The following is a 7,920-nucleotide window of genomic DNA, read 5'->3' on the forward strand; positions in this document are numbered from 1 at the left end:
CACCTGGTGGCAGGTGAGCCTGGCACAAGGTCACCATTCGGCACTTAGGCTGCAGGAGTCTTGGGCTGTGAAGCAGATCCCCCTTTGGGCAGGAGGAGGAGGGGGCATGCTTGGCACCTGTGTGCTTTACGAGGATACAGCACCCCAGATGCAGGAGCCTGTGCTCATTGCTGCGGTGTTTGATAGATGTTTTCTATTGTCACTGACCCCCAACTTACCTTGAACCTGACCTCCCAAAGAGAGGGGGGCTGAGATAGAGGCCACTGCTCTGCTCCCAGCTAAGCCTCCAAGGACCACTCTTCACACCAGCTGTTGTCGAGAACATTTATTCCACTCAGTGAGCTCTGGGAGGTATTGGTCACCTCCAGAAATAGCCCACCTGGACAGCCATGTACATGCATACCTGCACAGCCTGGGTGGAGGTCCTTCCTGCTTCCACTGCCCCCAAGTAGGGAATGTACCCATGATTGACCCAGGGGAGCCCATCCGTGGCCCAGTAAAATGCACCCCCTAGTTAACTCCCATACCCTCTCCCCTTCAAACCTCAGCCCCACCCCAAAGCGGGCCCCCATCAGGCAGTTGACAAGCTTTTTCTGAGACTGAGAAGCCTAGCCCTGTACATGGTCCTATGCCCTCAGGGAGCTCACAGTCTGGTTGGGGATTTGAGACATAACACAGAGACACAGAGGAAACCAGAAGACAAGACAGCACATTGTACTTGAGAGTGACACAATGCATTAGCACAGGTACTGTTCAAAGAAGGAAGGAACATGGCCAGGTGCTGGGGAAGCTCAGCCCTGGTGGATAAGGGGGGCTTCTCCGGGAGGGCAGGAAAGGGGCCCATTTCAGAAACACGAGGGAAGGCACAGCACAGCTGTGGCAGGGAAGAGGCCAGCTGGACATCAGCAAACAAGGGGTGCATAGCTGAGGCTTCCTTGAGTTTGGCCAAGGATGGGAGCCACGTGGATGTTTCTGGGGTGTGGAGCACCTCCAGCTTCTCTCATCTCCCAGGGCATCTGCAATCCCAGGATGAGGTACACAGTAGGTGTTCAGTAAGAACCAGGAACCAGATCCACAGGAGAGGACCAGCAAGACCTCAGGGCAGGAAGCCACAGGTTTCCTTCGCATCCCTGCAAGTCCTACCTTTTGATGGTTGGGTCCTTCTCAGGAGACAGGATGCAGGGTAGCTCTAAACTGACCTGCTCAGGTGTGAAGGTGACTCCATATCCTGCAGCTGGCCCGGGGCCTGCTCCCTTTCACTTGTACCCTGTCCCCTCGGGGGACACTTGGTTCACCTACTGGCTTCTCAAACTGTCCAGAGCAACAAGCACACAGGGCTCACACCCTCTTCCTCTCCAGCTTTCCCAGCAGTGCCTGCCTGGGGCTGCACAATTGGGAGCAGGAGGCACTGTCTGGGTGTGGTTGGGGGAACATGGATCCCTTCTCTGGGGTGGTCAAAGCCTGAACCCCGACCTTCTCCCCATTCCGACTCCCCCAAGACCTCACTGTGCATGGGCCAAGCAGAGGGCTGCACTACGCAAACCAGGAGCCTGTTAGGCAGACAAACCAGCCCAGGGAACCTCTGATGATGTCAGGGGACAGGAAATCAGGTTCTAGAAGCCTGGTATACTGTTAGGTCTGGGAGAAGAGAGTCACTAAAAAGGTTTCCACCTCAGAATTCTTTATTCCCTCACAAGGGAAGGAGGCCAGAGAAATGCTATTTGTATGGTGGCCTCACTCGGGCTCAGTGAGGAAAGGTTGGCAGGTGAAGAACCCTGCCTGAGGTTCTTAGTCAAGCTCAGGGGCTCCTGAAATTGCTTGGAATTTTTTAGTGTGGCTGGGTATGTTTGTTCTTCTGGGGACAAGGTCCATAACCCTTCCACAGATTTTCAAAGGGCTGAATGACCCTAGGGTATTAAAGACCTTTCTGGCTCTGAAAGGAAAATGAAGCCTGCTCATGTGGCTCACTTGTGGTGGGAGGGTTTGCCTCTAGAGCCAGATCTGACACCAACTTGCTGTGTTGGCTTAGGATAGTCACCTCCTGTCTCTGAACATTAGCCAAGGGTGGACCAGGCAGGAGCAGAGAGGCCAGTTCTCCACTCAGGTGCTATATCCCTGCTGCTGCCACATGAGAGTTGGGGGTCTGTGCCAGGCACATGGAGGAGACCTGCCCAGCTGTGACTCCCACAGGGCCTGGGGAGTTTTCCCATCAGGACTTGGAATCAGGAATCAGCCTCTCATCCCAGGCTCCATCAGGTAACTTCTCCCAGTCACTGCAGGGCACCTCCTGAAGTTGGTCTTCTTAGGGGATGTGTCCTCAGGCCAGGGTACAGCATCAGTCAGGCCACTATGGGACTCGATTCCTAGTCTCTGTGCCCAGATGTGCCCTGCGCCTCCTGGGTCAAAAGGTTGTGCCTGCTCTGAATCTGTTCACAGAAACAAAGAGATCAAGATCAGCTTTGGTGCTGTGCCTGGCCCTGTCCACCCCAGCCTCCATCCCCCACTGGGGCTAGGAGGGACCCTCAGGTGGCCTAACCTGGATTTGGCCACAGCTTTGAGCAAGACTTCTCAGCCCCTTCCCCATCACTGGCAGATATTAACCCATTTACACATGAGATCCTTAGGCACTTGGGTGACTGCTCCAGATGCCCCAGCACCCTATTTAATCTTATTCTCTGCCACCAAACACATGTCCTCATTGTGATAACCACTGGGAGTGGCAGGCAAAGGGCAGGGATGGGTCTCCGGCACTTAGCACAGGCCTGGGCCTGAAGGGAGGGCTCTGGGAGCAGAGGTCCTCTCAGAGTGCCAGTATCTTTCCTCTGCGTGCCCTTAGATGCCCCTGCCCAGGCTCCTTTCACATGCCTAAATCCTCCCAGCATAATTTTCCACTTTTCAGCAGTAAATGTCACTTGGGTCCAGAATCCAAAACAATGCCCTGACTTCACCCACTGTCCCACCAAGCACTCCTGTGATTTGGAGAAAGCTCAGGCAATCCTTGGGTTCATCTGCTGAACAGCAGCTGAGGCCTCCAACCCAGGATAACAACTTCCAATCAGAGGTCCTAGGGACAAGTCCTGGCTTTCCTGGTTGTCACTGCACAGCCCTGGACAAACATCTTAGCTAGGGCCTCATTTCAATCTCATTCAGATCACCCCAAAGCTCCTGCTCTTCTACCTGCCCTTCTAGTGCCTCAGTTCTGAGATCACTGTGTGCTTCTCATTTAAAAGCTCAGATGTCCCTTCCCCTGACCACCAAATCCTCTATAAGGCATATTTGACCCTCCTTTATGGAAACCTCTCCTTGAAATCATCCCTGCATATGCTTCCTCTTCATCCATCAGAGTCCCCTGGTGAAGACAGCCACCTTTGGTCCCAGAGCATTTTACAGGTTGTCCCTACTGCATAGCCCACCAGTAGGCACTGGTTATGCATTGGTCACACACGGGTATCAGCACCTGGGGTCCTCACCTGTGGCTCTTCCCAGAGTGGTACACAGCACAGCAGGTGGCAGACAGAGAGTTCTCAGCCAAAGCTTTTTGGAAAAGTGGTGTCACCCCTCTCAGGCAAATCCTCACTGTATCCCAGAGAGAAGGAGGAGGAGTTTCTGCTCTCTATCCCCAACTTTCAGATGGGCAGACTGAGACATGAAGTGGGATGATTTCCCAAGGACACCAGAGAGTTGGTGCCAGAAGCAGGAGGTCTTGAGGGCTGAGGTTGGGCCTGGGGAATTGTGGCAAGCTGCCCTCTCCAAGACGCTTTCAACTCTGACATTCTGGGAATGAAGATCTCGTAAGCAGCGAGTCACACAGAGACCTGCTCGATCTGCTTGCCCAGGACATCCACCAGATATGGAAAATCAACACCACACACTCCACCCTTGAATCCCACCTGCGGAGTTTACCCACTTACCTGCTCCAAGCAGCAGGAGCCTGCAGAGCAAAATCAACGCGTGTGAGCCCAGCCAAAAGGAGGGCCCTGGGGGAGGAGAGAAAGGGGGCAGCCCCTCATACACCCCAAGCCTGCCCAGACGCCCAGCCGCAGCGGGGAACACAGCCCAGTGCCATCTCCAAGAGACCCAGACATGGATCGGGTTCCAGAGACGGCCTATGGTAACAGATGGCGCACAGATCATAGTACGTGGCCTAAATGAGCCGCCTGGCTCTCCGGCCCGTGGCCATGGCTGCGCTGGTGGGTCTTGAGCGAGCCCTCGCGCGCGAAGCTCTTGCCACAGCGGGGGCAGAAGTAGGGTCGCCGCTCCCCAAAGACGCCAGGGCGGCGGGGGTGTGGCACTGGCATGCGCGCGTGTGTGCGCTGGTGGTTGAGCAAGAAGCGCGGCTCACGGAAGCAGCGGCCGCACTGCGCGCACTGGTGCGGCTTCTCGCCGCTGTGGATGCGCTGGTGCGTGAGCAGGTTCTGCTTGAGGCTGAAGCAGCGGCCACACTCGGGGCAGGGAAAGGGCCTCTCGCCGGTGTGCGTGCGCTGGTGCACCTCCAGGTTGTGCTTGACGCTGAAGGCCTTACCGCACTCTGGGCACACGAAGGCGGCTGTGCGCCCTGCTCCGGCGTGCGCTTTCTGGTGCCGTACCAGGCTGGGCTGCTGCGAGAAGGTCTGGCCGCACAGTGGACAGCGGTAAGGCTGCTCCTCTGCAGGGTGGTGGATAACCAGGCCTCGTTCGTCCCCCAGACCCTCCTCCACGTCCCCCACAGGGGATCCGTCCTCGGAGGTGACCAGCTCGGTCATGGGCGCTTCCAGCTGCAATCACGAGACCCTAGAGAGACAGAAGCAAGAGAAGGGTCAGAGTGGACCAAAGGGTTAGCCAACCCCCAGCCGGAGGGGTCACTCATCTCCTTCAACCTCTGATACAATTTTCTTCCTTCCAGACTTCCCCTTGCCGGCCCTCTACTCCTTAATCACGGCCTACCCTGGACTTTTCTGAAGTGCCACTTTCTCCTAGAAGCCTTCGTTGACTCCTCTAGCTTCTCTGAGCCTTGCTATCCCAACCCTGAGACTGTCATCATCACGACAGTGCCACCTTCTAACTGGAGCGCCGAGCACTGCTGCCACACAAAGGCATGGAACACATGCAGAAAGGAATACTCATGGGCCCTGGGTATTTTCAGTAATCTTTCACCTGGAAAATATCCTCTATCTCCAACCAGATTCTCAAGGATAGGCAAGAGAAGTGCACCCCAAAGCTTGAGGGGAGGGTGGGGTCACGGGTGGTATAAAGACATTTTTGCAGAGCTTCCAGCAAAACACAAAAACAAAATCCTTTAAACTTGAAAGGACTTTGCTGACTTAAACATTTAAATCAACACCTGTATCATAATGGGGTTTGGATTTAAAAGGCTTCAAGGTACTGAAGAGTGTGGGATGGAGGCCCATTCTCAGCTTGATTCCTCCTGGGGTCCCAGAGCAGAGCCTGGCCTCAGGCTGAGCCACATGCTCAGAGCACTCAAACTGCAACATACAGCCCAGCACTTGGGTCCTTTCCCCTCATCCTCCTAGGATGCCCTTCCCAGATCACGGCAACCCTCTTAAATCCTTTCCCACTGTCCTTGTAACAGCCCGAGAAAGGAGCAGAGCAGGGGAGCAAGCCCCATTTTACAAGTGGAGTAACTGAGGCCCAATGAGGTCAACAAACTTGCCCAAGGTCACACAGCAAGGTGACTTAGGCCCTAAGTCTCATGACTCACTGCTGCAAGCTCTTCTCAGTGTACTAGCTGCTCACCAACTTGGCATCCTTACACACACACACACACACACACACACACACACACACAGAGGAGCCTGCTACCCCCATTCCTGCCATTGTAGGGTCATCCATTCCCAAAAGGCCACTGTCCTGATAGAGGCACTATCTAATGCCACCACTCCCATACACTTAAAAAAAACTCCCGGGCATGGGGGCTCCATTCATCCCAAGCCCCATCAGGGAGGCTGGCCCGCTGACCCTCTCGAAGGCTCTGCAGGCCCTCTCTGCTCCTGCAGCCTCATTCATGCACCTGCAGAGTGGGCTCTCAGAGGCACCCCATGTGTCTTCCCTGACCTTCAAGCCAGGGGGAACAGGCATTCACTCAGCCTGGGTAAAGGACAAATACCCTGGCCAAGGACCCCACCCAAAAGTCTTTCCGCAGGCAGCTCCGCTGACATTTGCAAAAATGGACCATGATTGTCCCTCCATCGACCTCGGCCTGGCCCTGGCCAGGCAGCCGGTAATCTCTCCCTCTCTCCCCGCTGTACCCCTGACTGAGGCCCCGCCCTCCCCGGGGTCCCAAGGCCACAGCCCTGTCCCTCCCTCAAGTTCTCCCTCCCGGCTACACTCACAGCCCAGGCTGCGCCCCGGCTCCTCCCAGGGTCTCCAGCGGCGGCGCTTTCCTCTAGAGTCCGCGCTGTGAGACGCAAACACAGTGCGGCTCCCGCAGCGACTCCCTCGCCCGGGTTCCCCGCCCCCATAAAGACGGGAGCCTCCCGCGACCCTGCGATGGCGGAGCAGCTGCACAAATCCAGAGCTCTCCCCGCACTCCGCAGACCCCGCGCACAGCTGCGCCAACTCCTACGGCCCGCAGCGATCTGGAGCTACAAGGTCCCCCGTGCGTCGCAGCCCCACCCCCACGAAGACTCCTGGGCTGCCACCCAGCAGCAGCCCTCCTTGTCCAGCTGCAGCCCCGGCTCCTGGGGAGACCTATGCCACCTCCCCCCACGCCCACAGCGCCCCAAAATGACCCTTGTCGCGATCCTAGGTAAACACAATTAACCCGTGGCACCGCCGCTCCCGGCGAGGACCGCATGGCTCCCGCAAATACGGTAGCAGCCCGCGGTGACCCGCCCCTCGGGGTCCCGCACTGGCCTCGGTAAATACGGTAGCCTCCGTCGCCGCCCGCCCGGCAGGGACTCACATGGCGCCGCCTCCTGGGCCTCGTCCCTGCCGCAGCGCCGCAGCCGCGACGTTCGCAGCCGAACAACTGCCCCGTGAGGCTGGGAGGTCCAACTTGCAGACAACCTGGCGGCAAAAGAAGGAAGGCTGCGAGCGCTGCGCCTGCTCAGGCAGGAGAGGAGGCCGGGTGGGGGCCGGTTGTGGGCTCCCCAAGTCCCCCAGCCTGCTGCCCCCAGACACTGGAAGCAGGATGAGGGAGCTGGAGGTAGGGCCCCTTCTTTGAGCAAGAGAGGAAAGGCGGTAACCGCAGGCGCCCCAGCTGTGGAGCATCTGTGTGTGTTCTTGGGCGCGAGACCCCAAAGGGCAGAATCACAGAGCTAATGGTCCTTGCTGCCAGCCTTGGCAAAGCCCCCTCCTAGAGAGCCTGGGTCCTGTCACTAGGATGGCCAGAGGGTATGGGGGAAGGACTGGCACTGAGTCCTCTGGTGTCAAGCTGAATACAGTCCACGAAAGAGCAGCTTGGAATACCCAGGGAACCAGCAGGTATGACAGGCTTAATTCCAGGTCCCCCTGCCATTAAATAATAACACCCTTACCTGCCTTACCTGTACACGCTTCTACCTTTTACACACCTTCCCCATGTATTATCTCATGGGAACTTCCAATAACCCTGTGCAGTCCCCTTGGGCAGCTGTTATTATCCCATTTTATAGACGGGGGGTGGGGGAGGATGGACCTAAAGCAAAGTGGCTTCTCCCAAGGACCGCAGCTCTTAAGTGGCAAAGCCCAGGGGGAGAGGCAGCCTTATAATCCTGGTGTTTCCCATGGCACTGTGCTGGGCTCCAGACCCCTGGCAAGACCTCTGGACAAAAAGGGTGTGAGGATTCTGGGTGTGGTGGCCCATGCCTGTAACCCTAGCACTTGGGAGGCTGAGGCAGGAGCATCACTTATAGTTCAAGGCCAGCCTGACTTACATAAATTCAAATCCAGCTAGAGCTACATAAGGAGACCCTTCTCAATAGAAAAAAAAAAAAAAAAAAA

The 7,920-nt window shown here is 56.6% G+C and overlaps 1 protein-coding gene across 1 annotated transcript in view; it reads right to left on the reverse strand.

Moving 5' to 3' along the window:
• Positions 1–235: 235 nt before the first annotated feature.
• Positions 236–7,920, reverse strand: part of Znf775 (zinc finger protein 775) — a 36,211-nt gene continuing 28,526 nt past the window's right edge. Inside the window, exons 6-8 of the mRNA XM_033763965.1 lie at positions 6,902–7,005; positions 3,471–4,770; positions 236–2,426 (exon numbers count right to left, since the gene is read on the reverse strand). The gene's annotated coding sequence lies outside the window, so the exon portion shown is untranslated. The remainder of the gene's footprint in view (positions 2,427–3,470; positions 4,771–6,901; positions 7,006–7,920) is intronic.

The sequence above is a fragment of the Fukomys damarensis genome, unplaced genomic scaffold (assembly GCF_012274545.1).
Source record: "Fukomys damarensis isolate Sample0158 unplaced genomic scaffold, DMR_v1.0_HiC HiC_scaffold_16, whole genome shotgun sequence".
In the NCBI taxonomy this organism is placed as follows: Eukaryota; Metazoa; Chordata; class Mammalia; order Rodentia; family Bathyergidae; genus Fukomys; species Fukomys damarensis.